Source organism: Mytilus galloprovincialis, chromosome 13, assembly GCF_965363235.1.
Source record: "Mytilus galloprovincialis chromosome 13, xbMytGall1.hap1.1, whole genome shotgun sequence".
Classification (NCBI taxonomy): Eukaryota; Metazoa; Mollusca; class Bivalvia; order Mytilida; family Mytilidae; genus Mytilus; species Mytilus galloprovincialis.
The window spans coordinates 21,595,645-21,613,366 of NC_134850.1; the positions used below are offsets into that span (position 1 = coordinate 21,595,645).

General features: G+C 31.5%; 1 long non-coding RNA gene across 1 annotated transcript in view; it reads left to right on the forward strand.

The window, feature by feature from the left end:
• The first annotated feature begins 10,789 nt into the window (after positions 1–10,789).
• Positions 10,790–17,722, forward strand: part of LOC143056751 (uncharacterized) — a 78,421-nt gene continuing 71,488 nt past the window's right edge. Inside the window, exon 1 of the long non-coding RNA XR_012972493.1 lies at positions 10,790–10,812. This is a non-coding gene — a long non-coding RNA (uncharacterized LOC143056751). The remainder of the gene's footprint in view (positions 10,813–17,722) is intronic.

Consider the following 17,722-nt stretch of genomic DNA (forward strand, 5'->3'; position numbering starts at 1 on the left):
CATATAAGGAATGGATTTTTTTTTTGCATTAATTTAAAGGGTACAAAAAGCGTCTGAAGCGGAGACTGTCGAGACCTAAACTATATTTCGTAAGCCACCTTCTTCTATATATATGGATAGTCGACCTTCATATGGATAGAAACAAGTGCCTGTGTATTTAATCCCTTTGTTCCAATCGGATTTCCCAAACCTTCCAAGATTATTTTCTAAATGATGCCACAAGACAATACAGTCAGTAAAGTCGTTCCAGAACTGCTCAGAACAATAATTTTTAAAGCATTTCATGTATGAATGATAATTTTCTACCTTTTCATCTCTTGAATATTGTTCCTTAAAAATAGAATTTCCTTAATTTAATACTTAGTAATGTCTAACATGCACAGTTAACTGGATCTTTCTGCATCATTCTCACAGCCAAAAACAAAACAATATAAATGTTTGATCACTTTTTAATTACTGCTATTTTAAAACGTGCAAATGACTTTCAATACATGTGTAAGAGTTATATCCCATAGAAGATATGCAAAGAAAGTACCAGATTTAATTCGCTTTCAAAAGTAATTTCTATTTGGTTTTAAATTTGTTTTAAGGTGTTTTTAGCACACAGGAGCTTGAGTGAGCTTATTTCATAACTTAATGTCTGTCGTCCATTCTCTTTTACTTCCATAATCTGTTTTTTTTTTTTACTTAAAGTGGAACCAAACTGCGAACAAATCATCGTTAGGGTATTTCATGTTGTACTTTAAAGCCTTATCTATACAACATTTACCATGAGTATAGACAGCTTCAATGACGAGTTGAGAATATGAATGCATCCATACAGGAAAAGAGGTATGATAGATAGAATAAATGCATTAAGAGTTCCAGATTATAAAGCAAACTGAGGGAATACATTCATATTGCGATTGGTTTGTGTAATTCGCATAAGTCATCCGATTTGTAAAATTGTGATTTGCAAAATTTATCATCGGACAAATTATGTACATTTCCAAGTAATCAATAAAACAGTCGAGCTTTAAAATGTATAACAAAATAGTAGCTGTAAATAAACACTTTCAACTGGTCTGATCTATTCACAGTCAGTTATTTCATTTCTAAATCTAACACAAATGTATCAACACTCTTTTGGTGACCCGGCAGTCAGCGATCTCGGGTTCACGCATTGCTTTCTTTTTTAGGAAAGCAACTTGTTAAATCTATTGTAGTTTTAAAGATAAACGCATAATATTAAAAGTCACCGCCGTATTTCTTCACTTAGACAAATCAAAAACACAACTCTCTATATGTTAGAGATCACCAGTCCACAGTAAACAATAAATACATATATAGTGTTTTTATGTTCATTTAGACACAAATATAATTAAATTACAGATATTGTGTGTCCAAGCTATGCTTAGGAGGATCTGAAAACGCCCCGTTCTATTTACTGTTTAAAGACCATTGCGGATTCTTGGTTTTGTCGGATTTATATACACCTTCAAAAATGTGAACTTCACAGGCTGAATTTCATTGGCTGACGAAAGGACTGCAGTACTAAACATCGGATGACCGCAAGTTCTTGTGGATGGTCACAAGCACTTGTATAAAAACTAAAAACAATAGCATCTCTATTACTGAAAGTGAAGTAAATTTACAGAGATATATTTTTTTCTGAGACAAGTTCGTGCGTGGATGATGAATAAATACCAAGGAATTCAACCTCACGATAATTACTTTTATATTGTAGTGTACAAATAAGTATACTCTGTTTTTTGTTATATATTATATAAATATTTGTATATACATGTATATATAATTTTCATCCATTTATATATTATTCTATTCTACTATTCTAATAATAGTGCAGTGCAAGTGCATGGTGAAAACTCTTCTGTCATAATTCGATTTTTCTAATAGATTTGATTAAAGTAGGCGTTCTTATTTTCCCTCGAAAACGTTCTAGAGATATTCTTCCGCTTACCTTCACACAATTTTTCTGTACGTGTGCATAGACATTAATATTTGTTTACGTACAAAATATATATATACATATTTCTAACAACACAACATTTTCATATTATTAATTTAACATGTTTTTATACGATCGGTTACCAGTCTAAAACGAACGTAAATCCCCGTGGCGACAATACATCGCAATGCCCTCACGATCATCGCGATGTGAATGAGTGTTTTAAGCCCTGTTGACTAGAATCCGGAGTTGTAGCTGTGCTGTCTAGTGGCGGTGATTTGATGGGAGCATGTTCGCCTCAAGTGTGTCTGGTCGTGGATTTGAATCAAAACCAAAGCATTTAAAATTTGTATTTGCTGCTTCCCTGCTAAACATTTCCATAAAGACGATTTTTTACCTGATTAAATCAAATATGTAATAAAAATAAACCTTTATGTGCTACTTTTTGAGTAAAATGAGGTTGAAATTGGTATATTTGCTCAAAATTCGGATTTGTGGCCGTATTTTCCCTTTTGAAAGAAAGACATAACTTTTTTGTTTTAAAAGATAAACACAAATTGTTTGTTGTTAAATAATTTGTAATTTCTGTTTTGTATAAGTATCATAACAATTTGTACATTTTTTATTCAGAAATAATTCATATTTATCAATTGTTCATGAATGTAGAAAAAAAACATCATTTTTTAGCTGTATATTTATCAAATTAATAAAAATTGCACTATTTACGTGTTCATTAAAATTGGCACACATTATCTTCTCTCGTAATCAAACCAAATGGCATTTAAAAAAAGAGGGTCTATGAACTCGTTTTCAAGTTACATCAGTTTGAATGAGCCGAAAACTGCATCTTTCCCCGATAAGACGACGCGAAAATAACTATTTACGTTAGCAACGTCATTACCTATCCTGTAACTGTATCGTATGCCCTTAAGGAGTTAAAGCAAAGACTTTTCGGCTCGGAATTAGAATAATGTGTCTGGGTAAGGTGAAATGTATTCCTGTGAACATGTTAAAAATTCGGCTCAGAGTGTCGGTCTAGTACAAACCGGTATTTGTTTTTCGTTCATTTTTTGTACATAATTTATGCCGTTAGTTTTCTCGTTTAATCTGTTTTACCTTTGTCATTTGGGGGCCTTTTATAGCTGACTATGTGGTATGGGCTTTGTTTATTGTTGAAGGCCGCGCGACGACCTATAGTTTTTAATTTCTGTGTCATGTTGGTGTCTTGTGTAGAGTTATCTTATTGTCAATCATACCTTATCTTATATATATATATATATATATATATATATATATATATATATATATATATATATATATATATATATATATATATATATATATATATATATATATATATATATATATATATATATATATATATATATATATATATATATATATATATAAGCTGATCTCAAAAACCTTACCATCACAATCATAGACCACAACGAGGGTTGGTCGAAGGTCGACAGAGTCGCTCGGGAAAGATTTTGGATAAGAAAGTTAAAAACAGTCTACCCAGAGGGCATAAATGAAAAAAGCATAGAATGAGTCACTCATTTTCCTGTCATCACTTGCTTCCAGTAACTCCGGCTTCCGTACTGGCTGTACAGTTTGAAGATTTTTTTAAAATACAAGTTTACATTACATGGCTCCATCATGTCCATTCATTTGGGATGGATGTATAAGTACGTAGCTACGTTCAATTATTTTACCTTATTAAATAAAACTAATTTTTCTTATCAATATTAAACTGCTATTCGTTTGGGAGGCTTAAATATGTAGTTTCTGTTGCAATTGCCCTACTGTTGTCAAAATTTTAATTTGAAATACTATACCAACTTGGATCGGTTACATGTAGGACATTTTTGATTTTTTTGTTTGAGGACTGCTCTCCATGCAGTTATAACATCTCAACTGTCACAACCTTTGGAAATTTAGTGTAGTGCCAGTTCACATTTCAAAAAAGTATTTTTATTTGGTATATCTTTGTAATCTTTGCGCCGTGTTTTGAAATTTTTAAATTGTACCAGCGTCTGTGGTGTCCGCTTAAATGGTATAAACTTTCAAAATTTTGATAGTGTCTCAATTTGAATATATTGACATGATTCATTTGACATCGTGCTATTACTGACTGAAGAAGGATATCTGCTATCCCAAATATCTAATATTTGTTCATTTTATAGTTATTTAATGGTGATGTTGTACCCTTTTTGACTTGTTATATATTATATTTTGTAGTGTACGGAATCATACTACATGATCCATCGCCCTGTAAGATTTATCGTTACTATTTATTCAGTCATTATATATATAGGCGATTAGGTGTCACGATATCTCAGTAGCATGGGTTCGAATCCCGGCGAGGGAAGAACAAAAAAATTGCGAAAGCAAGTTTACATATCTAAATAAAGGCAACAGTAGTATACCGCTGTTCAAAACTCATAAATCCAGGGACAAAAAACAAAATCGGGGTAACAAACTAAAACCGAGAGAAACGCATTAAATATAAGAGGAGAACAACGACATAACACCGAAACGTAACACACACAGAAACGGACCAAGCATCAGACAAAACACCACGAGAATAACAAATATAACAAGAAAACCAAATACATGAATTTGGGATAGACAAGTACCGTGCCACGTCTGATCTCAATATCTCAAAAATAAGAGAAAACACAAACGACTCAACGTTAAAATGCAACACACACAGAAACGAACAATAATATAACAATGGCCATCTTCCTGACTTTGTACAGGACACTTTTAAAGGGGAATAAAAGTGGTGGGTTGAACCTGGTTTTGTGGCATGCCAAACCTCGCACTTTAATGGCAAAGTTAAATATAACATTGAAATGACAACATAATATTACAGGACTACAATACAAATAAATAGGAGAACATATTAGACAAAGAAAAACATGATTAATAGATAACAAAAAGCACCAGGTTTAAGATGCAATACGCCAAAAACGCGCCTTGTCCACACAGGACTAACAAGTGACGCCCAGATATAAAAGATCGAAAGTGAAAAAAGTACAAAGTTGTACAGCACTGGAGATAAAGTTGAAAAGGTTTCGCCAAATACGGCATTGTTTTTATGCCCGGGATAAGAACATTCTTATTAACATTGTTTGGTTGATGTTTATACGAGTTGTATATATATATATATATATATATACTAGAACACACCCGTGATATCGCGGGTCCGTGACTGTATTAAAGTATATAACTATGCGTAAGCCTTATTTTAGTATTGGTAATTGTCATCATGGTCATCTGATAAAGTCATGCCGATTATAAGAAGTACAGTTTTATCTGCTTTCAAAAACTTTCTGTTTGCACCCGTCGACCTGGAACTTATCAATTATTGGTAATATTAATTATTTGGAAAGCAAAAGGGCCTGACATGAAGTATTTTTTAATCAACAGCATTGTCCTTTATTAGTTATAAATAAAGTTGAATTTTTTGAATCGCTATTTTACGTCATGCCGGCTAACAAATTGAAAACTCTACCGGCTATACGCCTTATTTTAAGTCCAGATTTTTAGTATTCGTATTGTCATCTTATAAAGTCATACAGATTAAAATACTTCAATAGGGAACAGTGTGATAATGATTGAACTTAATACATGTAGTGTCAACCCTGTTATTATGACCCGTGTATATAGCAAAATCCTAAATACACCGTTTGGTGGTGCGCCTGACAGATGCGGAACGTACAGATAAGGTAAAAGGTAACAGGTGAATATACTATTGGTATCGATATCGGAATCGACCCGGAACTTGTTAATTATTGGCAATATTTATTATGTGGAAAGCAATAGGGTCGGGAGTGGTGTAATTTTTAATCAACACCATTGTCCTTTATTAGCTATATATAAAGTTGAATTCTTTGATTTGTCGTTTTTACCCGATGACGGCTGACAAATTGGACCTCGTTATTTTAGTATTTTAGATACATATCAATTTTCCGCTCGACGTCAAGCTTCTTTTCATAATCATGCAAGTGAAGTTGTGCAATAAATGCATGACAACATATTAAAAAGATGAACGCAAATATTATGCACCGAGTTCAAGATCATCCCATATCTCCTTTTATTCATTTTTAAGGGAGGGGGTGTCGGTAGCCGAGTGGTTCAAACATCTAGCCTGTTTACACTTAGGTTGTGAGTCCGAATCCGACACGTGACAGGTAGGGACTCCAATTTTAATTGAATAGAATTATTAATTTTTCCTACCGAAAGTCGGTGGTTCTCTCCAGGGACTTCGGCTTCTTACATCAAAATATAAACTCACTGACACGAAATAGCATGATAAATTAGTGTTGAAAATGACGTTTTACACCAATCAATCAATAAACAAATTAATCAACCAATAATCCATACCAGAACAATTATTCAAGAGTAGAAAATTTTGTAGCTGTCGTTAAGAAATATTTTTAAAGTTGACTTTGAGTTCATTTGTGTCTTTTGCAATGAATAGAAATAAGAAGATATAGTATGCGTGCCAATGAGACACTCTACATCTAAGTCATTATGTGAAAAAGTAAACAATTATAGGTCAAATTACGACCTTCAACTCGTAGCCTTTGCTCAAACCGAATAACAAGCTATGAAATTTTCGCCGCAGCCGGGAAATTTCTTCACCTAGATCCTGTATTATTTGATCTTAAACTTCCTCAGAAATGTTTGAGACTTTAATTTTTGCACTGAGTCTGTCAGATTTTATCTTGAAAATACACTTTCGGTTGCGATAGCAACAGCTTTAAGAATTATTTCTTAAACTTAATAATTTTTACTGTATGGTTATTATTGTAGACTCCGAATATTAATTATTGTAGACACATCGATTTTTTTCATCTTAAATTGAGGAACCAACACGTCAAGGTTTTTCTCTTCCTATATCGCAACTATTTTCAAAACGATAGCTACAGATTTAAGCCAGGTTAATATGTCGTATCCTACCTCCTATACATTTCTAGAAATGTGATTGGTTAAAAGCGTCCGCGTGAAGACCGTGTATATTTGATATTAGGTAAGTAGGGAGGCGGGGCTTATTTCATACACGGTTAGTAGTGGAGTTACGTCCCTTTATATTCCATATTAGGTAGTAGGGAGGCGGGGCTTATTTCATAGACGGTTAGTAGTGGTGTTACGTCCATTTTTAAAAACAAAACGGAACTAAGAAAAATCATAAAGGTTTGAACAGAAGAAGAAATTGATGATTAAGATTGAAATAAATTCGTTAAGCATTATACAAATTTAAACCTAACAAGTTGGTATCGTTGGCTATTCTTGGAAATAGTTTCTTTATGCTAACAGTATTGAAGACTGGCTTGCTCATTTGATAGACCACAAGTCTTAATTTTACACGATGAAATAGTCGGTAAGATAAATTCGTTACATAGTGTGCTAGTGACCTAATACGGTATACATGGGGTCAGTAAATTTCATATGGGGATAAGAGCTCCGTATATACTTATTATGTCACTAGCACACTTTGTAATTAATATTCCACAGAAGCAGATCGGAATCAGTTATGACGTCCACAGTAATCATTAAAATCGTAATCATGGTCATTGACAATAACGACGATGGAAGCACCTCATATAATGAAGTTAACCGAACCATGCTGTAAGATTACAAGCACATAATATAATGCCACAATCACATCATATAAAGATGTTTCCACATAATATAAGGGAAAATGCACATCATATAAGGAAGTCTGCACATCATATAAGTACATTTGCACATCGTATAAGCACATTTGCACGTCATATAAGGATATTCGCACATTATATAAGTACATTTGCACATCATAGAATAATGTTTGCACATCATATTAGTATGTCTACACATCATATAAGTACATTTGCACAGCATATAAGTATATTTGCACATCATATATTAGGTAATTATGCACATTGTGTAAGTATATTTGGACATAATATAAAGATGTTTGAACATCATATAAAGATGTTTAGACATCATATAAAGATGTTTAGACATCATATACGGATACTTGCACATAATATATGGATATTTGCACGTCATATAAAGGTGTTTGAACATCTTATAATGACAAGTGCACATCATATAAAGGTAAATACACATCATATAATGAAATGGTAATAACAAGACAATATTTGCGTTCCATAGTAAACTATAGATATTAAATAACATAAATAACAAATTATGACATTATCGCTCCTATTCTTTCATATATATATATATATATATATATATATATATATATATATATATATATATATATGTCGTGTACATTTTATTATTTTGTACAGGTTATTACTTGTACAAAAACTTTGTACCAGTAATTACTTGTATGATGCCATCATACAAGTTATTACTTGTACAAATATAATTGTACCAGTAACTACTTGTACAATTTTTGGTGAGAAAAAGATAATAACTTGTACAACACAATATATTTGGGTTATATTTGTTTCTTCTTTTGCTTTTAATGTTTTATTCAAAAATTCCTTTCTTTGGGTTTGTAAGTCTGGGAATTTTTGTCAATTGTTGGGTATTTATTTATTCGTTCTTTTTTTTTATTTATTCTTATCATTCAGCGTATGTTTTTTAAAATCTATATTGGGTTTGAGTTTCAATGATATTTTTTTTAAATGTTGGAAGATTACAAAAAACAACAGACGCAAATAACAACATTAGGTAAATTGACACCTCGAGCAAATTTACCTAAACAGCTTGTTGCCACATACAGACTACTGGTGCAAAGTGACAAAGTCGTTCAAATCAAGAATAAAATAAAATCCTTCTACCATTTATTTTCCAACATAAATCATGATAAAAAGTTGCATATGTAATATCAGATATTGGAAACAAAAGTAAAGCTTGATAAATCAAATAACCTATTGGTAAGCACTAGACAAGGACGCATGACATCTGGAACTTCACAATATGTCTGACAACCACTTTGACAGCTGTAGTGAACATGGCCATGGTCAACACTTAAAGTAAGCAATTGTACTGCTTTCATGACGTTAAACTCAGTGTTCTCTGGTATGTCCAACATTGTCTCTGAATTTTTTCTATTGATTTTGACTCATTAAACCAATCATGATTCCAACTTTTGTTTCTATTTTGTATCCCTTTTAAAGCAATATTCAGCACAACTCTTTTGCAATTTCTATAGTCATTCGGACCTCGGTCTATCAACTGTACAACAAAAATAATTTCGTCTCCTTTGCGAATGAGTTTTTCGATTTCTGCTACATTCAAAACAACATGCTGCCGTAAGAAATATCTTTGATGCGCTGTGTTTTTGGAACTTAACTTTACTTCCTTTACATAAATAATATTCTTACGCGTGTGGATGTCGAATTATTAGAAGATATATTGTCATGATAAAATTAATCATTTCATTATACTATTTTGTTTCTACAGTGTTTTCTATCTTACACTTTAGTTTTGCCTTTTTTTTTTTTTTTTTTTTAAAGTTTTGCTCATACATTTGATAAACAAAAAGTACACACATGTTGTATGCCTTAAGGTTTTATTCATAAATTATTTGTTTAATACGAAACAATTTGTTGAGAACATCACATAGGCCAACGTAGAATAATGATTTGTACAAGTTATTATCTTTTTCTCAATAAAAATTGTACTAGTAATTACTTGTACAATTGTTTTTGTACATGTAATAACCTGTATGATGGCTTCATACAAGTAATTACTTGTATTAAATGTTTGTACAAGTAATAACCTGTACAAAATAATAACATGTACACGACATATATACAACTCGTCTAAACATCAACCCAACAATGTTAGATCTGTAAACCTTCTTTTCTTATTACAGATCACATAAATGGTAAATCAACTTCATTCCTTCATACAATTTGATTATCTGAAGCTATCTCCCCTGATATGACTACATTGAACCTAATCCATATATGTTAAGCTATTTCACAACATTAGATTTGGGAAACCTGTTATTTACTACATAGCAATTTAAATTCCTATGATATTGTAAACTTTAGCCTTATATAAAACTTTTTGTTTATACTATTTTCGTTTTCAAGTTCAGATGCTACAAGATTACAAGCCCGTCTCTCTAAATTTCGTTGTATAAATTTTTTAGGAGACTTTCCAATTTACAACTCAGTATTCTTTTTCTTAAATTTTTTTATATTCTTTTTTGGCTGACTAATTGTATCACAAACTTTTATGTAAAAACTAACTATATTCTTTTGTATTTGGTTATTTGGGACACAGCATTTTATTCCAAAATAGCGAGTATCAATTTTTATATCAATATATTGATTAAGATACAATAAATCTTACCCTTGTTGTTCATGCATAGTTACTTAGTAAACATAAAAGTATCTACTATGAAAATTAGGAGGCGAATTCAAGCTATTTGTTCACAGGAGAAATTGTAATCACGTGCTAAATCTTGATTATTTAGCTGTTTTTTTGTGTTTTATTATAAATGACGTATTTAAACCTAACGCATAATAAAGGAATATCCCATTTTTAATATGATAGGTAACATATGATTCAAATTCTACAAATCTTTGGAGAACATTATAACAATTGCTGTAAATAAATCAGATAATGCATATCTTTATGTTTTTCTTGTCGTATAATAGACGATTGGATGTCAGGATCGAACGGAGATAGACCTGCCTGAGATCAGTTTACTATTTCATCCATCCTGACACCCCTCGATGTGTTAAACGACAAGAAAGACCTTTAAATAATAAGTATATATTACCGATTCATTGTTTTTGGCTAATCAATATGAACATTGTATAACTGAGTATGTATTTGTATTCCACTGCTTCTTGATATAAATACATCTAATGAAGGTAGGTATCAGTCACTTTACATTAAACTTTAATTCAGTTGCTTTTTTGCAGATGAGTACCTTTCGAAAAAATGTATTGCTCTATTTAATTATTCTTAAATTGTATCTACTAGTAGATGAACACAAATATGTGTATATTTAGTATTACAATTATTTGAAATATTAGAAACAAAACGTTTTATCATCAAATAAAATAAATCAAACTTCTATCAAAGTTGATATTTTATTCTGATTAATTCATATGTATAAAAAAGAAGATGTGATATGATTGTCAATGATACAACTCTCCACAAGAGACCAAAATGACACAGACATCAACAACTATAGGTCAACGTACGGTCTTCAACAACGAGAAAAGCCCATACCGCATAGTCAGCTATAAAAGGCCCCGAAATATTAACGTTAAACAATTTAAACAAGAAAACTAACGACCTTTTCTATTTACAAAAATGAACGAAAAACAAATATGTAACACATAAACAAACGACAATCACTAAATTACAGGCTCCTGACTATGGACTGTACATCTGTTTTTCCCTTGTTATTTTTTTTTTTTGTTCGTCTTTTGCACTGGACCATGGTTTTGATAGAATCGTGTATTTGTAATACACATGATATATTTTGTTTATGTTTTGGTATAAAATATTTCTTCTACCTTATTTAGGCAATCCAAATGTTATATTATTTGAATGTATTTCTTTTTGATATAAATAATAATCAATAATAAAACAGACTAAGTAAACAATAGATGTGAATAAGAATAACTTCAACATGCAATCTGTTAACACATGAATTTATAACGTTTTAAAATACACATAGTTTGTCAAAAATGTAGGGTAAACCTTGGTGTTTGACAGACAAATCGTGTTTAGCTACGTAGTACAAAGGTTCACACTAAGGTTTGGGTTGATCGTCTTTAAACAAAAAAGTAAATATGTCATGCAAGGATAAATTATATTTGAATATTTTTATATATTCATGTGGAGTTATATCTTTTCAGAATGATAATTATTTCTTTTGAAAAGTCAACCTGAAGGACAATAAGTTTCAATAAAATGTGCTAAAAGGTCAAAATTAACTCATTTGGTAAGGTCATCCTTGTTCTGATTAAACGTACATTGTAGTTTAACAAATATTATATATCGTTCAATGTCTGACATCCTGACCTACAAGATCCGATTGTAACGCAAGAATGAGATGACACAAATGAGTTAAAACAATTATCATACATTTAAAGAACAGGATACTAGATTAAAATAAGAATTTAAAATGTATTTGTTTTGTTTGTTCATTTAATATTATCTTATTTAACAGTATCCCATCAAATGAACGATAGCATTGACTATTCTAAACATTAAATCATTCCTATTCTGTACTTAAATGCATTTGTACAATGTATCAAGTTAGATTATAATTTTTCACAAAATACAATATTATAAACATGATAAACTTGGGCTGAGATCTCAGGAGCCTCTGACCTTTGTAAGTCTTGTAATTCTAGTTTTTTGTGGATAATTCGGAGTTCAGTATGACGTCCATTATCACTGAATTAGAATAGATATTTGTTTAGGGGCCAGTTGAAGGACGCCTCCGGGTGCGGGAGTTTCTAGCTACATTGAAGACTGATTGATGGGCGTCGGCTGTTGTCTGTTCTATGGTCAATTTGTTGTCTCTTTGACACATTCCACATTTATTATATTTCTAATTGTATTGGTATATTTTTAATTCGAACTATTAGTCATGTTGCAAAAAGGTATAAACTCGACGCTGAGGTTTACAAATTAGACTTTAAATGTGGGACTGTGTATAAACACTAATTATCGATGAAGTCAGGTCAAATTTAATTTGAGTAATGTTGACCAGGTATCCTACTCAATTTTTAGTTCATTAAAACATGTTAAAATTATACATCAATTTCAAGTAACTATTTTCTGATATCACTGCTTGTAATTATATGATGGGAAAGGTATACGTGTTTGTGGGAGATGTGGACGATGTTATTTTAGTATGAACTTTTAGATTTAAACAAAATCAATTTAAAAATTAGGCCAGTTTGATTTTTTAAATAATTAATTACGATATCTACTACTGTACCTTGTCCTGTCCTAAAAACGTATGAAATATTTGTCACTGGACGAAACACAAACAACATTCAATCAATATCTGCAGACGCGCCAAAACAATATTCAGCTTGGTTGTTTGCTATGCCCACACCAACGACAGTAGAGAGGGGCATTATGTTTTTTGGTCTGTGCGTCCGTTCTTGCGTCTGTCTGTCTGTCCCGATTCAGGTAAAACATTTTGGTCAAGGTTGTTTTGATGAATTGAGAAGTCCAATCAACTTGCAACTTAGTTCACATGTTCCCTATGATAAAATCTTTCTAATTTGTATGCAATATTAGAGTTTGAAACCCCAAATTCGCGGTCCACTGAACATATAAAATGATTGTATGAGTGAGGCTACCATTTACTATGGACACGTTTTTGTTTGGAAGTCACCACATATTTCCACTGACTTGGAAAGTTTTTAAGCGCCCTATGCATATTCCACATATATCTGATACCCGAACTATAATTGCATGTTTAACTTTACATTATCTTCTTTCTGAGCTTGGTCTCAGACGACTATATTGTGTTATAGTAGCCCCAGTCTTGTTCTACACGTAGCTTTCAGTAATGGTGCCAACAGAGGAAACGTACAGAGTATGACATGCAGTATTATTATTTATTCTAAAATGACAAAATCCCAAGGAAACTGTCGAAAAGGAAAGGGGGCGGGGGCATTCCAAGACTTAATTGATAGGGGTTGCCGCTGGGGGTTCTGTTACCCTTAACCTTTTCATATTGTTTAAATTTTAGTAATGTATACCTTTTCATATATTGCGTAGGTAAAAATGTAACCTTTTCCCATATTTTTTTGGTTTTATGTGGTGTGAAATTGTCATAAAAAAAGTGGACCTCCGAATGAAAGCTCATCAATTTTAAGGCATTGTTTTCTGAATTTAACTGTAAACCATTACCCTGTTGTCCTAGGAGACTATACTGCGTGTGAACCTAAATTGATTAGTTTTGTCCACAAAAACCTGCTTTGGTATGTAATGCCTGTATCTGGGGTAACATTGTGCCTAAGGCTATTTTTCTTTTCGGAAAATGGCACGATTATTGCTGTCAAGTAATTCTTACTTTTCATGCATTTATTACTAAAAACGGATATCTTCTTATCCTTCTTACCTGTACGTCTACCAGCCAGCAGGCTGACTTTCATAATATTGTATGGTAAGTTGTTTCTGCATTGAGCACGTCAACCCCTCCTAAAATTATGACCACGGATAAACACACCTTTAACAAGTGAAACTGCGAGTTACTGCTCACTAATGATACCTCGCCCAAATACTTGACGGTAAACAGGAAATTGTTGGGTGATGAATCTGAAAACGCATCACGGTAGAACTGAATCATATAAACCCTGAAAACAGAAAAATTGTAATGCTTTAATTCTTAAAGGATGGCTATGTTTTTTTTGTCTCATTACTCGTATTTTTTTTTATCTCAGCTTTCCTTACGGGTTTTATATCTTTTTTGCTATACCCTCGCCTCCTCATGATGAGTGTTCCAAAATAAAAATAAAAGGAAGAATGTTATTAGTTATCATTATTGTTATTTTTCACGAAATAAGTATTATGAAATATTTGTTCAATAAGGAATAGTTATAATGAAATTGTATATCAGGTTAAAGATTTCGAAGGGACGATTGTAATAAGAAATGAATATACGCGGACACCATTACTTAGGTGTTTAAACACAGTATTTAATTGAAATACAGTTAATTAAAAATTTTAAATCACTTTTGTGTTTAGATACGATACCCGAATTTAAAGTCTTATTTGTCAACCTTAGCGTCGATTATATACCTTTTCGTATCATTTGTAATCATAGTGTTTCATTTTATATGTCGTCCTAAACCTGTTTTTGTTGTTTTAACATGTCATCCATTACAGGAAATTATGTTGTTTAAAATACAATTATTGTAGTTTGAGTTTAACATATGTTAAATCATCATTCATTTGTTTTAATAAATTATTTTTGTTTTTGAAATGAGTGTATTAGCATTTGGGGTTGATAACTTAGGGTTAGCGGAATGCAAATAAACAAAAGGTTATCATCTTAGAGCAAATATTTTACTGATCGTCTTTTATCTGAAAATAAAAGTAATAAAATAAAACCATTATTATATTGAAACTTGTACAACGCATTGTCTTCCGGAGGACCTGATATCACCACCAGTTTTTGGTTGGGTTCGTGTTGCTTAGTCTTTAGTTTTCTATGTTGTTGCTTGTGTACTATTATTTGTCTGTTTGTCTTTTTATCTTTTAGCCATTGCGTTGTCAGTTTATTTTCAAACTATTAGTTTGACTCTCCCTTTGGTATCATTCGCCCACAAGCATTTGTCTTAAGGTAGATAAGGGGTCTAAATTAAGAACTATAAAGTGTTCAATACTTTGGTAAATATAGTTTATATCATGATATTGTTAAAAATATAATGACAAAAAAGGATTGCCTACCTTTTTGTCTGCAGATGAGACACACCAGTTGTGTGTGAGAATAAGAAAAGAAATTCACGAGAGATATTAGATAACAAGTTATGAGAATATTGTACTTATAAGATTCCTTCTTGAAATAAAAGGACATCGTTCTCTTATTACAGATCACATAATTGGAAAATTAACTTACATTCCTTCAAATAATTTGATTACCTAAAACTATCTCCCATGTGTGACTGCATTGAACTTAGACCATACGTTTTCTGCTATTGGACAATCTAAGATAGAAGAAAAACATTATCTACATTCCAAACTGTGTCTGTTCTGATTATACTGTATATTTTTGCGGAATATAAAACTGTTGGCTTGTATCTATTTTTGTTTTAAGTTGAGATGATGCGATATTCAACAGTTCACTATGCAGTTTTGACGGATTGGAATGAACATTTTTGTGCATTTAAAAATGTTCATTTAAACAAAAATCATTGAGCACATGGAAAAACCATCATAATTATATATCACAATATATATATATATATATATATAACTCGTCTAAACATCAACCCAACAATGTTAGATCTGTAAATTTGCTTTCGCAAATTTTTGGTTATATAAACGAGTCTGAATTGAAAACTACGTTCAAACCTATGATTGCGTTGGATAAAAACCGCAATTTTTATACGTGTGCATGAAAAACAAATGTCGTTGTAGAAGGGTCTAAAAACAGCACAAACAACATTTTCCAAAAGGCCAAAAAAAAGAAAAAGTATATTTAAACAAAACGCATTTGACTAACAAGGTCGAACAACTGATGTTCTTAAACCCTGCTGACTGCCATTGGCGATTGCCAAATAAAATTGATCACAAGATGTAACAAAATGGATCTTAATATAAATTTAATACTAAACAGAAAAATAATAACTTGTGGCCACGATGTTATGCCACAAACATACGGTGTCAATATTTTTTTAGTACACTAGATCCGGATTTCGACAATAAATGTCTCTCCAGTGATGTTAGGGATCGAAACGGTATTTGGAAGGCCAAATAAAATGTACCCTCATTTTTAGAAAAAGTACCCTCATTTTTAGATAGACTCTTGAATTTTAAGAGTCATATAGGATGAACGGATCATATACACCGGAGGGAAAATATGATACAAGCCCAAACGAAAAAATATAAACGAGTCTAAATTGAAAACTACGTTCAAACCTATGATTGTGTTGGATAAAAACCGCAATTTTTATACTTGTGCATGTGAACAAAATTTCGTTGTAGAAGGGTCTAAAAACAGCACAAACAACATTTACCAAAAGACCAAAAAAGTGAAAAAGTATATATTTAAACAAAACGCATTTGACTAACAGGTCGAACAACTGGTGTTCTTTAACCCTGCTGACTGCCATAGGCGATTGCCAAATAAAATTGATCACAAGATGTAACAAAATGGATCTTAATATAAATTTAATATTAAACAGAAAAAAAATTACTTGTGGCCACGATTATATATATATGTTCCAGACCGTATGAGTATTTGGACCGTACGCGTACGGTCTGGACCGTATGCGTACTTTTTCAAAATACTCATACGGTCGGACCGTACGCGTACGGTCTGACTAATATTTAACTAAAAAATATTTAAAATAGGGTAAAGTTTATTAGATACAAATGCATATAGCAGATCAACATTACTTAACTATCAAATTAATATAAAAAAGTTCAATTGTAATTGAAACAAAAACTTTATATTTTAACTTTTTTTAATTCACGCTAATTAAATATGTTAATCTCTTGTATTAAGCATGTTGATCAGTTATACATTAATTGAATTATGAAGACTGAAATTGAAAATATCGGAAGTAAACATAATGTGGGAGTTCAATCGTTTTAGAATATTAAGCAACTTTACCAAAAAAATTCAAATCCAAAAGAACATGCACGAATTGCATACATGAAAATGCTAAAAATATTATTTTACCTGAATTGTTACCTTGGGTGAGAGTACCGAAATAGGATTCAGATATACAATTAAACAAATATCTAATTTCAATTGTTCGTTTGTTCATTTTATCTATCTAATTATAATAAATTATCAATAACAATTTGTAAAACTAAAAATAAAGATTGTTTCAATTTAACCCATATTATCAAATAACATTTATGGTCAGCTCGTACTGGACCGTACGCGTATACTCGTACGGTCCAAATACTCATATGGTCTGGAACATATACACTTCTTTTTACTTGAATTTAATAATTGCAAACACTTTTATTCCGATTTCCTGTTAATGGTTTTTATTAATTTAATTCCCGTAGGTATTGCCCAAAGACATATGATTTTTTTAAGGGTTTACACATCTTCCAGAGACA